This window comes from Ambystoma mexicanum, chromosome 6p (assembly GCF_040938575.1).
Source record: "Ambystoma mexicanum isolate Mex_15411 chromosome 6p, UKY_AmexF1_1, whole genome shotgun sequence".
NCBI classification, from domain to species: domain Eukaryota; kingdom Metazoa; phylum Chordata; class Amphibia; order Caudata; family Ambystomatidae; genus Ambystoma; species Ambystoma mexicanum.
In genome coordinates this window covers 951465399-951485585 of record NC_090935.1, presented here as the reverse complement: position 1 = coordinate 951485585, position 20187 = coordinate 951465399, and positions in this window count along the sequence as shown.

Here is a 20187-nt window from a genome sequence, read left to right as displayed (position 1 = left end):
GACAAACAGTTTATATAAAATGTGACACAGACAACAACGAGTGAGCCGGTCTGGAACACATGCTGGTAATAACGCTGGTACTAGCGGCTCAGGATTTATTTCGAGATCGGCTTACTCCGAGTCTACCAGGAGGGGCAGTGAACTACCGGCAAGCCTGACCTACTGGGAGTTCAGGCCCCTAATGGCAGAGAAATCACTGAGTCACCAGCATCATTAACAAGAGTGTAGTTATTCAGTAGCTCCCATCGCATGGAGTCCTATGTGACTCCATGATATGGGAACTTACCGCTGTTGCCAGCACCAGTAATATCCCGGTAACACCGGGATATTAGGTGCCGGTAATGGTAAGGCGAGTCTGCTGGTAACCCGCCGGTAGTGCAAGTGGTTTACCGGCAGACTCATAATGAGGGCCAATATATTGTACATTACTAGAGGTGTTAGCCTTCAAAATGCTTTTAATGAGCTATTATTTAAAATACAACCTGTTCCAGAAAACATTTCTGGCTAAGATTACGCCTTCCTATCAGCCTCAATGTAATCAAGGAGGATGAAGACCCATATTTTTGCAAGCCAATTCTGGTTCTGAAGTCAATTGAAGTTAATGTATGTTTTGAGATCATGAAGGTTGATCCCACTTAGGCTAATAGTGGGCATGGGGCTTATTGGCTTATTGGGGGATTAAAAGAATTCCAAGACGTTGACACCCTCCAAACAAAGATGAAATCTGAGAAATGTGTGATGGTGATCCTGGCATGGTGTAAAAGGAACAGGGAGGTTGAGTCTGGGCATGTCAGGTAAAACCTTGTAATGTGGAGGGCTTAATCAGGGAACTTGATAATGAAACTGATATTTGCAGGGAGGTAAGAGATCAATATGTAGGACTACATTTGTTATCTAGAGTGAGTTTTGCGTTTCCTTTGAGATCACCCCAACTAGTAAGAGTTCTGACTGTAAGGGGGCTCCCCCGAGCTCTCAGCTTAGTTCAGAGTAAAGGTCTAGCGCTCTTCTTATGTGACAAGCTAACTACCAGCCACTCAGATGCGACCCAGAGGACGTCTCCCCACGTCTTATTCAGTGCTTATATTTTATTCTTGCTACAATGGTTTAAAGTTGGGTTAAGGGAGCCTCAAATTGATTTCCCTTTCTAAACTCCCTATCTCAGCTCTGTCAATGTACTACCTCAAACCTGTTTATGCACTCACGGGTTCGGCAACACGCCCACAACAGTTCCTGTTGTCAAAATGCCTTCTAATTGCACATAGAATGCAAGCACATTTGTTCGTTAGGTAGCAAGTTTCACATCTCTGTTATCAAATCCATCTACATCAATACTCTAATCATGGGGCTTCAAACGCATATCCAACACGTATAGACCGGTCCAATGTTATATGTGCTGTACTTAACCCTGTGATGGTTAACACGGGTACTGCCACAAGGTTCTTTCCTTGTATTACTGTTAGCTGATGTACATACTTGTTGAATGTATATAGAGCTGTTTTAGAATCTAAAAAATGTACAGAGCGCGGGTGTTCCTAGGCAAATAATGTTTGTTTAGAAGATAGACAGTTGAATGAGGCTGGTGGAGGTTTAGGGCTGCTTAAAACGTTTATGAGAAGAAATACAAACAGGTGAAATAGCCTCACTCTGTCAGCGTGCTACATAATACTGGCGACGAGGTGCCTGAAAGCAGCCCCCACCATTGTCTGTGATATGGCTTGCTTCTTCATCATTTGCAGGTTGTGGGCGATTCGTGATTCGTAGCCTCCTGACCAGGTGAGATGCCAGCCTGCTCGCGCCAACTGGCACAGTTTCCCGTTGTGTGAGTTCTGTGGATGCTTGTTTGGCACCGTGCGGGCGAGGAGTATAGTCCTCTGGTGAAGCTCTCCTGTCCCGGCTATGCCGCTTTGCACCAGCCGAGGAGTGGGTGCAATGATAGAGTGGCAGAGTTGGCGGTGAGCATGATGAGAGGGGCAGAATTGCGTGTTGGCGTGAGTAAATGGAAGGAGGTTTGTTACATGTGTTGTACCTAATCCTGTGATGGTTAACATGTGCAACAAGGTTCATTATTTGTATTACTGTTAGCTGATGAACATAGTTTTAGAATGCATATATCGTTGTTTTAGAATGTATATAGAGTTCCAGCGTGCTGTTGTTCATAGGCAAATAATGTTTTGTTTAGAATATAGCTGGGCTGTTGAATGAGGCTGGTGGAGGCTCGGGACTGCTTGAAACCTTTATTCTGAATACGAAGACATGAAGAAAGGTGAAATAACCTCCCCGTGTCAGAGTATTACATAATGCCCAACCTAACATGGGATTTAAATCACCTTTCCATTGAGAAAAGCACTAAGGCCCTGTCCAGCCTTATCCTTATTGCTTAAGAACAATCAAAGTTTAAAAAAAAAACACTGCTCAATTCACTTTGAGCAACACTGTATGAAGGCATTCAAAACCTACTCTATGGTTTCCAAACTAAACCAAAAGTGGCAATCAATAAAGAAATGAATAAAGCACAGATTCACTGCAGTAATCAAAAAGACCAGAATTGCTGCACATTCAGTCAAGCAGAGCCATTTCAATACATTCTCAACGTGATTCCAAGATTCAGCTTAAAGCATACACCCCCCACAATCACTGACATGATCTCAGCATTACACTGCCATAGCAAGCCAGCTGGCCCCTGCACAAGTGCTGGCATAGTATTTATAGTATCTGTAGCTCGAAAATCCCCTTACTATAAACATGCTGTCATTCAGTAGGCAGACACTCAGGTTCTGATTCTAACCTGTATAACTTGGAAGTGCCTCCCTTCATTTGTGTGATGTATGTAAATAATTTGAGAAGCACCTTCCCTGAGCATCTTGCTAAACTATCAGTTCTTAGCAACTTACTCTGAAGCATCTTGAAGAATTATGTGTCCTTAGCCACTTGCTCTGAGGCATCTTGCTGACATATCTCTCTGAGCCCTAAATCAAGGACTTTGCATCATGCTTGTTTTTGTCCTGACTCTCAAGCAGACTGCCATTCATTCCCTTAGCATGGAGGATTAAGTGGATTTGATTTCAAGGCCTACTAAAATAGTGGGTATGCATATTTATTTATTTATGTATCGTGTTTGTTAGTACGCCCAAACCCGATGGTATCACAGCGTAGGTTACAGGAATAATGAAGAACATGCTGGTTACAAAGACGTAAAAACTTAGTACAAGGAAAAAAGCATTATGACAGAAATAGGCTCTTTTTAATAGAGAAAAATTGGGCCACAATTGTGTAATTACATATACATACATCGTAGGAAAGTGACAGCAGTCCTAAGGTCACAGTTGGTGACCTGTTCAAAACTACGTATGTAAGCATATTTGCATGCATGCATGTATTATTTGTGGATGCTGTTTCAACCGATAAGTGCTTTGCAATTATATATGGTTGCATGAATTAATGAATGAAAGGTAGCACATACGAACACACACTTCTTGCTATATAGCTATCTGCAATATAAGGCTAAAACAGGCCTCTAGGAGCATAAAGCGCTTTGAGTATACTTCTACTGGTTTGTAGCACTAGTGTTGCTATTCAGGATAGACTGCCCTTTAAGCATGTATCACAATACTTGCTCTTTCTCCAAGGCACTCCATTCAAGGCACTACATTCTACTCTCCCTTGTTAAGGTAATGCTGGTATACTATAATAAGTGGAATTATGACAGGACATGGTATTTCTCCTGCTGCATCCTACCCAGCAGGGTAGAATGAGTGGATTCCCATGACATTTCCCCTGGATGCCAGGAATGGAGGGATGGAAGGAATCCTCTCTCTCAGTTAGATCAATAACAAGCTGGCGTGTGTCTGGGTCACCAGACGCTTCTTCTGGCATCTCTCTTGGAGGTTCCAGAACGTCTTGCCTCATTCGATTGGCGTATAGCAGTTCTCCACGGTGGAACCCTGTGTGGATATCTAGCTTATCTTTCCACTTGCTTCATCGCTGTGCCCGATATGTCCTTGTCACCGTGGGGCAGTTTGGAAGTACTGTCAACAGGATCACTCCGTGGGGCAACAATCAAATCTGTGCCAGCATACCTATGTCAGGGCTGCCATAGAAGGGTATTGCCTTTCAACGTGGATTGTGCAAGACTAGCACTCCTTTGCCACAACAAATCAAAAGAAGACCTTTTCACTCATTTCGTAAAGTAGGCCTCAAATCAGATTGTACACAGACCAGTATCTTGCTTTAGCTTTGTCGAAAAGGGAAGGTCCAATGCTTATTGGTGATGTTACAATTCTCAAAGAAGCTGTGCCTGTGTTCATTTGTGGTGAACCCTCATCCACTCAGGCCGCTGCTACTCTAATATCACCAATCTCTGTCACAACTATGCAACCCCTAGAGAAGTTAAATTTATCAAATTCTGATGGGATATCAGCTTCTCTATCCTTTAACCCAGACAACAACTTACTAATGCCTCATACCCCGTCTGAAGTTCAAAACTTGCAGGACGAGCCTTTTCAAAATCCACCTGGTCCTTCTGCACATACTATACATGCTCTTAGTTATGTTCTAAATTCCCTAGTCTCTGTCTTTGAACTGCTAAAGGGTGAAGTTCAGTCACAGACAGGCTCCCTTATCGAATTAACAAAAGAAGTTGCCATTTTGGATGGTGCGATGGTGAGTTGTTGCAATCTCATCAACAACAATCTTTTGCAACAAATACAAGAACTCAAAGTAGAATCAGTAAAACAAGGAATGGATCTCTCTGCAATACAGAGATCCATGGCGCTTAAAAATACCCTAGAAGAAGCCAATAAAGAAACACTTCAGGAGCTTCTTAATCTTATACAAAATTCTGCTATCAAAGCTCCGTCTCTACTCACTCAAGCCACTGATAATGACAAATACCAGCCTTTAGATGACACTCCTTTGTCTGAGTCAATTCTCGATGAATTTCGAAGACTGGCCAATGTAAGTATTGAGTGTGAAAATGAAAACATCTTAAATGCACATATAACAATTGATCCGGTCGCTATTAACGAAGATCAATTTGTGGCGCACAGTCCATGTCCACAACAACTTTCATCATCAGGAGGAAAGAAACAAAGGAAAAAAGAAGCAAGAAGGAAAAAAAGATTACGTGAGCAAGGTATTAAAATGAAACACAAGAAAAAGCACACCTCTCAAAAAATTGTCAAGAACAGTACTACAATCAAGAAACAAAGTCAAGAGGTAGTTCTTACCAATGATATGGAGAGGGTAAAGAAAACACCATTGATGCCTTCAACAAGTTCGCAAACCACCAAAGTGACCTCTGAACAATCCATGGGATTTACTTCATCAACTTCGCAGAAGATTTTAAAAATAGCTCCAATTTTCCTTCGGAAAAGTTCTTTAAAAACAATTTTACCATCATCATTTAGTAGTACTGCTAATCAAATCAAAGAGGCCCCGCAGACCATTGCCCCCTTATTTCTAAAAAATCATCATGGTCCAAACCAGTCACCAATACTCAATCATGAGATACAAATAAAACTTGGCACTGGTAAATTTAAAACTCTACCTCCATTTGGTTCAAATGATGTATATACTGCAAATGCAAGCCAAAGACCTGATGCGATTCCAATATCACTCACCCCTGAGAGAGACTCTGTTGTCTCTAACTCTCGATCGATTCTTGAATCAGACATCATTATAATTCCCTTGACAGACAAGAAAGAAACAAAAAACATGGTCCATCCAAAAAATTGCGGCACCTCTATGGCAAAACGATCAGTCAAGTCCTCAGTCATTCCACAGAAACGTATTGTTTTGGCATCAAAAGCAATCTCCAAAAAATACCATTTACAGACTTTAGCACGTCAAGATAATGCTAATAACGATCAAGGAAAGACCACCATTGCTGTTAAACACCACGTGAAACCCAATCAAGATAACCTGGCTATCACTGTAGATAGTTCAGAGTATACACCACCGACCACACAACATAAATCCGAAAAGCAAATTAATCAAAATTTTCTTTTACACGGATCTTCGGAGCAGATATTAAAAGAACATAGAAAGGAGATTCGGTGTGCAGTTGACGCATATATGTCAGCTCAACCATCACAAAAATATTTTAGACATTACGATCCAACTAGCAACTCCTCTCTCTATGGTCAAGAAACATCTATCCCAAGTGGATTAGAAAATCCTCGTCAAGTTTGTGAGGCTGAAATTGGAACTACTAAGATTCAACTTTTAACCCAGAATTCTCTTGGATGTAACTGCATTAAGTCAATTAATCAAACATGCATAGTTGATCCACCACTAATGGAAAAAACAATGCCTGATACAAACATTGCGCTACAAGAAAAACACCTTTTAACAGCACTGGGACCACAATTACAACGATTAATTGAAACAACCATAGCAAACTCTCTAGACAAACAAGCCTCACCAGATTCGACCTTAGCCAAGTCTGACCCTATTCTGTTGAAGAACAAAAGAACACTCAAAAATGATCTCAAGAGACCAGCATTGCATTCATTGATCATTGCTTGTCGTCAACCCCCGAATGTGCAATATGATCTGAATCGCAGCTCCATACTTACCATCTTCGCTGAAATCCCTGAGTTAGAAGATATACACTCAACTGATATTCAGTTGGTGGAGTTTGAAGATGCTCAGATTCTCACTTCAGTAAAACTGTGGATAAACTCTAGAGTGGTTGTCAATACCATATGGTCAGCTAAAAATCAACTATATGATTTAGGTTTTATCGTTGAAGTTAGTCATCTCTTATCCAAAACTCCGACGACAAAATCCTCGCCTCTAAATGATACTCATGAGAGGAACATTGACACAATTGCCACCCAGAAATCCTCAGTTGGTTTTAGAAAGTCTTGCAATTGCCAGTTGACTCATAATGAGCACTAGCTAGTTATATCTAAGCCTCAAACTCATGTCTCTCTTACCAGTTGGAATACGAGAGGGTTTCGTCATTTATTGAACACTGTTGAATCAAGCCTTGATGACGTTGATATAGCGACGTTTCAAGAAACCTGGCTTACCAGTGTCCCAATTTGGGACAATTATAATATACACATAAATTTAGCCCATAAATCAAACCATGGACGACCAACGTCAGGGCTTCTTATAGCTGTTAAACAAAATCCTCTCATCGAATCTGAAGACTGGTCATCTCCAAATTGTTTCCAGCAGATGATAAAATTTAAGATTGGTAAATCAATATATGCCTTGATAAATGTGTATTGGAACCCTGCTGGTATTTCCGACCACATATTCATGAGAGACATGAACTCTTTAATGCATTTGGTGAGTCTTGACAACTCTATAAAATATATCATTATAACAGGGGATTTAAATTTGCATTACTTTGATCATCACAAATTTTGTAATAGATTAATACTATGGAACCATTTCATTGAAGTACACAATTTTCAAATGCTAAATGGAACATTCACAGATGACATTCCCCCTCAGCCAACGTGGCATAGAGGTAAATCCTCCGCAATAATCGATTACATTTACGTAAGTCAATCTCTCATTTCACAAGTTTATAAGTTTGAAGTAAATCCCTCATCTTTGAGCAATCATAACTGCCTCTCTATGCATTGGAATATAACTGAATCGATAAGCGTTCAGACGATTAATAACACCTTAGATTTCGTAACTGTCAATCATGGTGGTAATCGCCTTTGCTGGAGTGACACCTCTTTAAAAAGATTTAATCAATTCTATGCCAGAATAACCTCTGAAGCTATTACACATTCTCAGTTGCACACGCCTTATCATAAACTAATGCAACTCTTTCAACACAAAGCCAAAAAATGTCTGTTGTCTAACATTCACACTGTACATGTATTCGACAGGGTAGTGGAAGCTGCAAAAAGATTATTTCGCTCGAAAAAGCGACAAGCTTTGAGACTGCCGCCCAATTTAAGAAACAGTGTCAATTCTCAACTAAGAACAAATTATAAAAATTGGCTAAGATCACACCGAGCCATTTTATATCAAAATGACAGCTCTAAAATGCTAAACATGATAGCAGGAAAGAACACTTCACAAATTTGGTCGATAATTAATAAGGTGACTACAAATCATCAAATAATTCAACAATCTAATAATGTGTCAGAACAGGCATGGATCACACATTTTTCAAATTTATACATGCCATGCTCAAATATAAATAGACAAAACCTGCCAGAATTAACAAACCATTTTACTCTAACTTTTGATAAAGAAGACATTCTATTTTTTATAAACAAAGTAAGTGCATCTCGAGCTCCGGGTCCTGATGGGCTTTCGAATTTTACGTTAAAACAACACCCCGAAATTTGGTCTGAGATATTATACAATATGTTTTCAAATATAATTCAGACACAATTAGTGCCAGATTCATGGAAACGTTCAATTATTCTTCCAATATACAAAAAAGGAAATAGGTCTGATCCAGCTAGTTATAGACCCATCGCCTTATTGGATGCACCGGGAAAGATTTTTAATCGTATCGTACTCCGGGACCTAAATAATTGGGCTTCTAACTTAAAAATGAGAGATCCCTTTCAAGCGGGTTTTGTGGCAGGCTTAGGAACAGCCCCAAATATCATGATTTTAAATATGTTGAAATCACAGTGTGCAGTCCGGAATAGCCTGCTATATTTGGCCTTCATCGATTTCAGGGTTGCTTTTGACTCTATTGACCGCCATCTACTTTATCAAAAATTAATTCGCTTTTCATGTCCCTCTTCTTTAATCTCCATTATAAAAGAACATCATACTAATACCTCGATCCAAGTTCGCCTCAGCATGGAAGGCCTGCTCTCTAAATCAATTCCTACTGGCCGAGGCCTTAAGCAAGGCTGTATTCTGGCATCTTTTTTGTTCAACTTGTTCATTCTTGATCTTGGTGAATCATTTGTAGACATAATTAGTGATGCCCCAAAATTGGGCCTTCAACACATCGCTTGGTTGTTATATGCGGATGACTTAGTCCTCTTATCCCAGACCCCTAAAGGGTTACAGAATCTATTGGACAAGCTATACGCATACTCAATAGAAAACAATCTTATAATTAACCTAGAGAAAACACAAGTAGTTGTGTGTCAAAAAGTCAAAAACATCTCTTGTGCGAAAAAATATAAATGGCACCTAAATAAGATCACCCTAATGAATGTTGAAAATTATAAATATCTAGGTTTGACCATCTATAATACACAAAGTGAAAAAGCCTATGTTGTCACTCTCAATTCAAAATTAGACACGTTGAAAACACAGGCTAGTATACTTGTGTATCGTTATGGTAAGTTCTCATACACTCACATTATGACTTTTTATCGAATGAAAGTAGTTCCGATTTTATTATATGGAGTTGATACCAAACTCCCTATCAGACGCAATATATGGGACTCATGTGAAGCACGGTTTTGGAGATCTGTTTTAAAACTACCGAATTGTGCCCCACTTCCCATGATTCGTTTTGAAATGGGTTTGGTATCACTATTTTCACAATTATTATGGAAAATGTGCGCACTATTCAGGAAATGTTTGTTAGGGTTGGATAAAAATAACATCTTAAGCACAGTAGCGTTTTATCTTGCAAACTCCCAAGATTTTTTTCCAACTAAATGACGAACTTGTGTGTTAAACGCTCTAGCAGATGCAAGTATATCGCTTGAGACACTCCTTACAAACCCTGATCGAGCCAAGTTAAAGCTTTTCCAATATGATTGGATATGCAATACGGCCAAATGCTGCACATACAAAGATTTTAATGAACAATGGTTTGGACAAAAAAAGCTGCGTACCATGGCAGATTATTTAGTTAAATTTCCAGCGCCACATACGAGACAACAATATCTGCGATTTAGGTTTAACTTATTGCCAACAAGAGAAATAATGGCAAGGAGAGGGCTGATTTCAAAACATTTAAATTACTGTCGTTTTTGTGAAAACTCAGATGTTCCTGAAACTTTACAGCACCTGTTAGTGACATGTCCAGCTTTAATATCTACAAGAAATTTCTTTTTTTCTAATTTACTGTGTGCATATGTCCCTATGGATGAAAATGAAATTTGGATCAGATTATTTAGGAGCACAAAATTATCTATTAGAATTGCCATAACACAATTCTTAAATGCTATCTTATCTAATGATAACAATGATACCAAATGAGCCCTTTTTATTCATGTTTCATATTTGTTATATACATTGTGAAATTCAGTTAATCAAATAATTTTGTATTTGTTTTTATGACTAATGACCTAATGTGGAATTGTTAAGTGTACATTGTTAATTGTATTTTCATATATTTGAAAGGTTGATTTTATCAGCCATACCAAATAAAAAAAAAAAAAATGTTACTTTTCAGCTGCGGACACAGGCCCATGCTTGGGTGGATGAAGACTGCAATGGCAAGGAATGGTGTCTTCTTGTTTCCTGCGGTAGAAATGCAGGCGAATTCATGAATGTCAGACAGCTGCGAGGAAGATGTATTTGTCTTGCACTGATTCTCACACCGTCTTCTTTCACAGTTGTGATATCATCATCGCCATGTAGGCAGGGGCACAGAGTAGCTGCAGATCATGATGCCTGCTCTGCCACGATGCCTGAGCTTGTAGGGGCTGTACTCAGTCTGAGGCAGTAGATGCTTTACATCACTTGTCTGGTCTGGGGCTTGGCAGGTGCAGTTGCGAAGGAGCACGGCAGATCTCTGGGCCTTGCTTCTGCCAGCAATCGAGCAATCCAAGGTTGGTGGGCGGGAGGATGTGGATTGCATGCACACAAAGCATATATAGGAGTAGTGCAAAATACAAAATGTAAGTTGTTTTCATGAACCTTACTTTGCTGGTTCATCATTATAGAATACTGGTTTATGTTCTTGCTTCATCTCCAGCTTTTATTCTATTCTAAAGCATTGTCTCCTGTACCTGTTAGAGCTGCATCTAACCATAATAGGGGGATTCCCCAGGATCACACATTATACTGCCTGTAGATTGTTCTAAACTACTAGCTTAATAATTGAAGATGTTTTACCTGTCTGCTTCTTGCTGCTGCATTTGTAAACATTTGGCCTCATTACAAGTCTGCAATGTACCGGCACCCTTTCCGGACCGACAGACTACAACTCTGCTTTCCTGGGCCTATGAACCCGGCAGGTCTGACCTGCCGGGCACAACGGTCCTGGAAAGCATAGTTGTCACGGAAGCAGTGGTAGCAACGGTACAGGTGCTTCCGTGTCTCTACTCCTATGGAGTCCTATGCGGCTCCATGGGAATGTGGACTAACATTTTACGCCACCTGATATACCAGGCGGTCGGGACTTGTAATGTTCCAGTGTCACCGGGGTGTCAGGCGGCAGAAACTGTGTTTTTAGTCCAACGGCAACCGACCATTATGACCGGTGGGTTACCGCCGGACTTGTAATGAGGCCCATTGTTGGTTTACACAAAACAGTGTGTTTCTAGCAGGCGTATTGCTTATGCATAGGCTTCCCTATTAAACTACACTTTTTCACATTTTTAATTGCAGTCATTCATTAATACAATGATATTGTACTGTGCCAGATTTAGAATGGCCCTCTTACCAGCTCTGTATTTGAACATTCCAATACTCACGTAGATTCTGCTGGATGGCTGTACATTTGACTAGGATCTGTGCTGTAGGTGATATCTGCTCGGTGTCTCTATGACGGATTCAGAGAGGGAGCAAATACACAAAGACATGATCATTACCATATACACATTTAAATGCATCTTGATTCTATTATTGAATACATGTTATTGCATTACATATTACTATAGTTTCTCCTTTGAGATTAATCGCAACAGAAGGGACAAGAGATGTCACAAAAATTGCACAGTAAATATGTTTGTTTGTTCTTTGTAATGTTGCTGCATTTGATATGTAAATTATTCTAGATTTTACATGTTCTGCTAATGGTGTATGTAACCTGGCTTGCAACCGCTTCCTACAGAATGCATTGTACAGAATGTTTTCACTTTACATGTTTCTATGTGGCAAAGGCATAGGGCAATTTACACATGTAATTGATTTCACTACACATCAGAGAATTGCTTGTATTTGCACCTTAAAGAATATGTAACAATATTATGTTACCACGCCCTTCAATGAAGGAGTACAATCATTGAACTTCCCTTTGTTTTTGGAAAGTGAAATCAAAAATATTTATATAGTGCCACTAATCTGCATGGTGCTATGAGTTAAATAATGGTCATGTTGTTGCAAGGATTGTTTCGTATTTTTCTGTCTGTATGCCTAATGTGGCTGGCTACTGCTTTCCGGTTTCCGGGTCTTGCATTGGAAAAATCAGTGTTTGACCTGTCAGGGATATTGAGTAAAAATAGCAATTTCAAAAATAGTTAAAGGAACATATGGAACATTACATCACACGCTTGTCTAATCAATGACTCAACACTGAGCAACACCAGGGATCGCAAACACACTTAGAATTCTGCAGGCCTAAGCTCTCTGAAACAAGTGAGACATGACCTGTTGCCAGTGCAATCTATTCCAACAGGATCACAAGACAAAAGTGTATTCCATCATAGACTACAGTACGGACAATTATTGAATTACTAACCCTAAACCTCATTACCAGGCTATCAAGTATAAAAACGCACCGACTTGAACCACTTAGGGTGTATTACTCCACTAGAAATTACTAATAGTGCCTTGTAGCAACACATACACCTCGGAGCTACAAGAGCTATGCTCTTCACACAACACCACCCTTTTAGCCTCTGATTTCGTTTTGTTCTCTCATGAGTATCTTTTCTGCATGTTGCATGTAGCGCATCCTGCTTAGCGCAGACCTGGCCGCCAAACAGTGTCCTTACCACTTATCTGCATTGGGTGAGTAAACTTAGTATGCCTTGCTCTAATTTGAAACTACTTGGTTGTAGATCGATACTGATGCCAATAGGGTAGCACTGAATTGTCTGAGCTATCTTAATAGGTGATTTATTATTATGCCTGTGTTATGCTGTGTACATGTTGGCAAATGTCTATTCAACACATTCTATTTAGTCCCATATGACTATGTGCTCTATTGGATTGCTGTCACACCAGTTCCCTATGTCTATGTACTTAGATATTGGCTCCTAGAGTTGCTTTGAAGAGGAGGCACATCTTTGAGGTGTGACTGTCCATTTATATACTGTACTGAACCTCTGAATGCATGCCTCTGCACATAGGATTTCGCAGAAAATATATTCACGCATAAATATCTGCTTGGCATAGCTTCACTATGCTATGTTACACCATGCTATATTGTAGCATGGTTTGGTATGTTATGGCTGTGTTATAGCTTGTTGCTAATTGCAGGGGCTTGCACCACTGTCTTACATGGGTGTAAGCATGCTGCTCATAATGGCATTTGCCAAAGCACTGTTATGCTTTTCAAATTGCCAGATCATATCTAATGAGCTGTGTGAGCCCATTTTAAAACTAAATGGTCTAGGTTCTAGAGTAAATACATGAGTGTTCTAGACTGTATCGGGAATGTGAGTTCCAGGCATAGATTCTAGTCTTGAGGTCTGTTTGTTAAACTATTGTTCTAGTCTATGGGTGCAGGATCTGTAAGGATATTTGGCATGTTACAGCACTACTGCACCGGTAGCAAACAGCACAGAGTACAGCACTACTGCACAGGTAGCACATTTTTTTTGCAGCACCACCACAAGGGTGCGGTGCATTGCTATATGTGTTACCAGATTAACAAGGAAAGACAGGCCATTCAGTCAAAAACGATTTTAACATATAAGATGCAAATCTATTTTTACAGTTAAAAGCACACGTGCACATTCAAAAATGCACACTATTTTTCACCTGAAATGCCTATGGTGCGAGAGACACATTTGAAAATAATAACTAACATTACTTATAACTAACCTGACTAATGAAACATAATCCACTAATAAAAATGTGTCTCCACTGCAGAATTAGGCCTATTCTGAAAGTGAACTTTTAAACGCATATCCATTTTTTTTTCTCCTCTCTGCTGCCCTGTCCACATAATTACAGGAAGCAAAAGAGCTCGAAAGAACAGGAAATCAGTTGGTTACAAAGTATTACTATAAAAATGAGCCATTGTGTAGAGAAGTAGGAGATGGCATGCTTGATTCTGATTGGAGCAGCGTCATAGCAAGTATCATGTTAGAGGGAGTGATCAGAGTTTTGCTGGGGGGAGTTTGAGGAGAGAGAAGGGCAGTCAAGATTTGGCAGAGCTGGGAGAAGGACCTATTTTTTCCTGGTTGGAGCATTCCTATCTGCAAAAGCTGAGAATTCCAGGCAATGACCCCGGTTTGAGAAGGAAAGGCGATCCTTTTTACTGGGGTTAATCTTCAAGGGAGCCACATTCAGAAAGAGAACAGCTGAAGAAAACTCTGAACAGATAAGGTAATTACATAAGTGTGGGAGCTGAGTGTGTACGAGACGAGAATTTTCAGTCAGAGTAGGAAAGGAGATTCCGGTGCCTTAATCACACGTTAATGTTGCAAATTGTGTTCTGTTCTCCGTCATTTTTTTTTCAGTGTATCACAGACAATGCTGTTAATGTGCTGTTTTATTTATTTCTGTAAAGAGTGAGATCGAGTTTAAATGCAACTTTTATAATACAGAAAAATATTTGAAAGCAGACGGGTGGTGTGTCTTCTATTTACCAATACAGTGCTGATGATGAGGGGAGATTTTTAAACAATGCAATTGTCATTTTAAGACAGATGTGTGCATGATCATATTCAGTATGGACCGTTGAGAGTGATTGTTTGTAGCATAGCTCGTTGGAGGTACATGAGCCAACGGGAAGAGGGACTCTCTGAACATAGTTCCCTACCGTATATAAGGTAGTGGAAATTACCACAAAAATACCACATATAGCTCTCTGTCGTAAATAAGTCAGTGAGATAGCCCATGGTGGCACACTAACACTAACACTAACACTAACACTGAAAATGTGGTATTCCTAAAATGTAGGTCTGAGGTCTCTCTAGTGATTACATGAAAAATCTAAGCAAAGATAAGGGATTCTGGACATTGGGGCCACAAATAAAACAAGGGAATTATGCTCACCAAAATACCACCAACCACGCATACCAACCACGCATACCAAATATGCATGTCTGGGTGCTGAAATAATGCATGTCCACTGTATTATTGTTGCACATGGCCAAATCTGAATACAAGGAGTGATTATTGCTAAGTTATTTTTCGGCGGTAATAAAATACCGTCAGGCCCCAAAACTCCACAAAATACCCTACAGATCTCACCCTCAGGTTTTCATTATTGGCAATACCGTTTCTTAATTCACCCTTTGTATATGCTTTTGTAGCTTATGTTAGTGAATAGTGCCTTGTATTATGTATTTGTGAACACAAAGAATGCAGGGCTGCCTACAACAGCACTTGCAGGTTGGGAGGGTTGTTCACTGTCTCTCCCTTTCTGCCCACAAGCTATGTGTCCTTCACTCCCAGAGCTGCCCCCACCTTTTCCATGGAATGGTTCCCAAACTCGGATTCTGTCTGTAGCGCAGGAGCCTGGAATGTATAAACATTGGGCCTCATTACGAGGAGGGCGGTAAGGGGTTAACAGTGGCGGTAAAGGTGCCAGAGCCGTTAACCACTTATCGCCCTATTACGAGGTCTGCTCGAGGGACACACTAAGCCTGGTTTTACCAGGCAGCCTTAGCGGGTCCCGCGAGCAGCCCAGCATGCTAACAACAGGGCTGTTATTAACGGGCCCATTGTTAGCATGCTCACCAGTCCCATTGAGCCCTATGGGGGCTCGAACGGGAATGGGGATGCACCGTGTTAGCACTGTGCATAATTTACGGCATGGCTTCAGTAAAAGCCATGATATTCCCACTATAATCTAATTCTGGTTGAATTATGAACGTGTAGCCATTCTGGCATGATTCACTTTACTGCTTTCAAGCTCTTGTTTTGAAAGTGGTAATTCGTCTATCAATGGAGTAAGCTTTTCAAAGGCATCTTAAGTGGCATCTTCAGCGCTATGTTTTCTTGCTGTTACATGGAGCGATTAGCCAGGCTAGGAATGTTTGATTATAAATTGACCGTGTTTTGTCTCAGTTCTAAATGTAGGAGAAAGAACCTCTGTAATATAATTATGTTCACTTTCAGCACTTGTCTGAGTAACTCAATGTTTTAAACTGCACTGCTCGCTATTTTGGGGCTGGGCTGTCGTTTATGCCATATACATGTCAATGCTGCATGTTTTATCTTCAGCTGCACTATACCATTTAATTCTTATGCAGCACTCCACTCCCATGGGTCTCAGAGCACTGAAATCACAGGTGATATTCTTATCTCACAGAGAGATAATCATTTTATCAACCCCGAATGTTGAAAGGCAGAGTTGACCCTGGCGAGTTTCAAACCTGCTGTCGCAGGCTGAACACAGATATGGAGCAAGTGCTCAACAGACTGTACTATCTTTAAATGCAAGTGCATGCAGGTGCATGTTACAAAGGTTAGCATACATTTACTCTGACATACATTAAAAGGATTGAACCTTTTATTTATTTCACTCTTGTGTGCACATGTTGTATATGTCTAAGAGTGCAGAGGGACGCTTCATACTTGTTTTCAGCTGCTTGCTTTGGGGCTTAAGCTAAAACACACATTTTATTTAATAATTAATGTCATGTTCCTTCTTTAAGGTTTCCTATCTTTCTACAATTCTCTACAGGGGAGCTTTGATGTTTTAACACCTCAGTCTGATTCATAGGAGGTGTTTCCTTGGTTTTACTGTGCAGTTATTGATTGCACATTGTCAGAAATTATATGTCACCAGCCATCAAAGGACTTTTAAGGCATTCTTTTAGAGAACCTTTTGAAGTAAAACAGAGGACTTTTTGCACCGTCTGCTATTACAGAGGAGGAGCCTGCTGGTGGTTGTGTTATGGTTTTATCTAACACAGATTCTCAAGAGGATTGTTTAATCATTAATGAGACAATTCTAAACATTGTGCTGCGCACGATGCAGCTCGTATTTAAATCATTTTGGAGGAACTATTTCACCTGATGACGATGCCTGTAAACCTAAATGAACTTGTATTGACTCATACATTATCTCCGGATCTTGATATTTTAGCGTAGAACTACGCTGTCCCACTGCTATCTGTTTCAGTGTCCACCTGTGCAGATTATTATGGACAGACAGATGAATATGTCATTCATAGCTATGGCCCATCCCCCACACCAATATCACATAGGTGAGAAACGTTACGCACTATGACGTATCAGCCTTATCCCAGACAGATACAGGAGGAATTGAACCTGATATAACTAAAGATGGTGAGAGTAAGCAAAACCACTGTTAAATGACACATGTGCATGCAATAGAAAAGAAGCAAATATGCACTCACCATGAAGAAATGCAGGGACTAGGTCAAACGTGGAATTAATACACAATGAATATTGCTTGCAGGCATAAAGACACAAACAATATAACACAAGCAATGTATAAGCGATACTCATATCTAGATTACTAATATAGAACCAACAATAAAAGGCAGAAATTTTGTCAAAATGGAAGTCGCAGCAAGCATTAAACTGAATAAAGACCTTGAGGCTTCATGGAAACTCAAACTGCTGAATTCACTGAACTCCAGATCTGTACAGAGCACAGATGGTAGCTGTGCGGACCCTGCCAGGGTTACAGAGACATTAGGGAGTGCAGGAATGGTTCGGGAAGCAAAACAGGATAATAATTCCCAAGGCTGAAGACATATGTCTGTCAAATTACTTACAGAACGACCAGCTTTTTGAATGGCAGGTGCCAACTAATTATAAGCTAAAACTTCATAAGGAATGGATCGACCAAGTCCCCAATGGTTAGAAAAGTAATAATACTGTGTTCATTTTAGCTAAAATCTCAATAAATGCAGGGTGAAATACTTGAGAACATGGTCCTCTCACACGTGACCATAACTCAAGAACACTGTCTATTTATTAAGGCCATACACAGACAGGCACCTGATTCAACTCCCCACATATTCTTAGAACCAAGACACCTAGCAAGGTCAATGACAAAGGGGTTACTCTGGCTCGGGGCCTAGGAATAAGGGATACTATCTTTAATTTGAAGGAAAGCATTGCCTTGGCTTCTCTTCCCCTAATTCCATTTTGGCTCATGTGATTATGACCGGTCAATTGATCAAAGTTGGTAAGTAAAATGCCAGCCAATAGAAATTCTCCATGCTGTACTGCCTAGTACATGTAGCATTAACCACGCAAGTAATAAAGAAATGACATGTATTCACCGCTATTAATTTAGAGGTGATCTCATGTGGCGCCATCAGATAGGGTATAACTAATGAAAAGATTAACCCCTATATCTTCTATGTGTATACAATTGCTTTAATCAATCCCGGGACCCTGTAGGTTTTTGTAACCAGGATTGTAGTATGACATCAGTTTCTGACGTGCTTCTGACTTATAATCCATTGTTGTTGCTGAGAAAGGCTGAGAGCTTCAATATTGTATTGCTTGTTTGCTGTCACTTCGTTATGTGGATTATTAATGAAGTGGGCTTTGCCATTTACTTTGACTATTTCCATTATTAGGTGCAGGATTTCTTGGCCGACCATTTCCACTTCAACTGGGGTTTTCCAGACCACTTTAACATTGGGGGTCATTACGACCCAGGCTGTAATTACGCCAACTTTACCACCATGGTGTAAACTATGTTTACACCATGGTGGATGGCGGATTTACCGCCCCATTCCAAGGTGAGTGGGGTGGTAAATCCCCATTTCCCTTTTTCCCTTCCCCATTCCCATTTTTGCCCCATAGGGCATAATGGGAGTGGGGAAGGCGCTAATTACGCCACCGTAAATTACGGTGGCGTAATTAGCATCATGGCGGGTTAGCGCCATGGATTTTAACGGTTGCTAAAAGCAGCCGTTAAAATCGGAATCAGGCATTAAGGGTTAACGACGGCGTTAACCCTTAACGCCTGAGTTGTAATGAGGCCCATTGTCATATTTCTATTTTAGCAGGAGGTATTCCCTAGCATCTGTTGGAACGGTTAACTCACTGATAGGATGAAACCACAGCGTTTTCTCATAGGTCCAAGGACCCTTAATCAAATGTCCATGTTTTGCATTGCCAGGAGGGTATTGCAGCCCATTCGGGAACCAGGTTGAATAAACTTCTCTTGACAGCCAGCGCTCTGGCTCAGTATTAGGCACTAAGTAATCCCAGCCTGATGTCACCTTCATACCAGATACATGAAAGTACCTCTAATTTTCGCTGATGGGGTTTGGGCATATGCATACAGTAGTAGATAAAAAGATCTTTGTTTTTTGCTGTTGCTCCCAGATTATGAAATATTGATCTTGTAAATATTATGTCCACACAAACAGGAGTTTACCTTGCCAATGTATAGCAAGGGAATGTACTTGTCATATGGAAATGATGAGTGGGCTGATCAGCCATAATCTCAAAATCCCCTCTGTCACCCCACCAGAAGGCATTCCTACATCTGTGCATGTTAATGAAGCACTCATAGTTTTAAACAGGTGTTTTTTCCTGCTTACTGTCTAAAAGTGCTAGGACTATTAAATCTGTTGTAGGGAGGCAGATGAATACGAATACATCATCTATAGCTTCTGCCCCTTCCTCAGCTCAACGTCGCACAACTGAGAAACTCCCTAAGACAATTGTACCACCCTTATTGCAGGCAGGTACAGCAGGAGATGGACAAGCAGACGATGGCAAGAGTAAAGCAAACCAATGCTGTAACAGTACTTTTGCATGCATTAGAAATTATGCAAATGTGCATTCAACATGAAGAACGCAAACACTAGGTAACACATGCATTTATATATGAAGAATATTCACATGGTGTCCATAACTTAGAAACGCAACAGTAATGGCCAGCCATCTTTTCCCAAATGGAAACCACAACACGCTTCTAAGTAAACGAAAGGACTCAAAGCTTCAAGAGAACTCAAAATGCTGAAATAACAAAATACAGATCCGCGCAGAGCTCAGACAGTAGCTTGCAGACCAAGTCAAGATTACCATGAACAAGGGAGAATAGGAACGGCAGAGAGAAAGCACCAGATAATGATTCCCAAGATGCAAGTCATATATTCTCAAAATTATTAAGGGTACAACCAGTCTTTGTAAGCCAGGTGTGGGACAGTTATAAGCCAA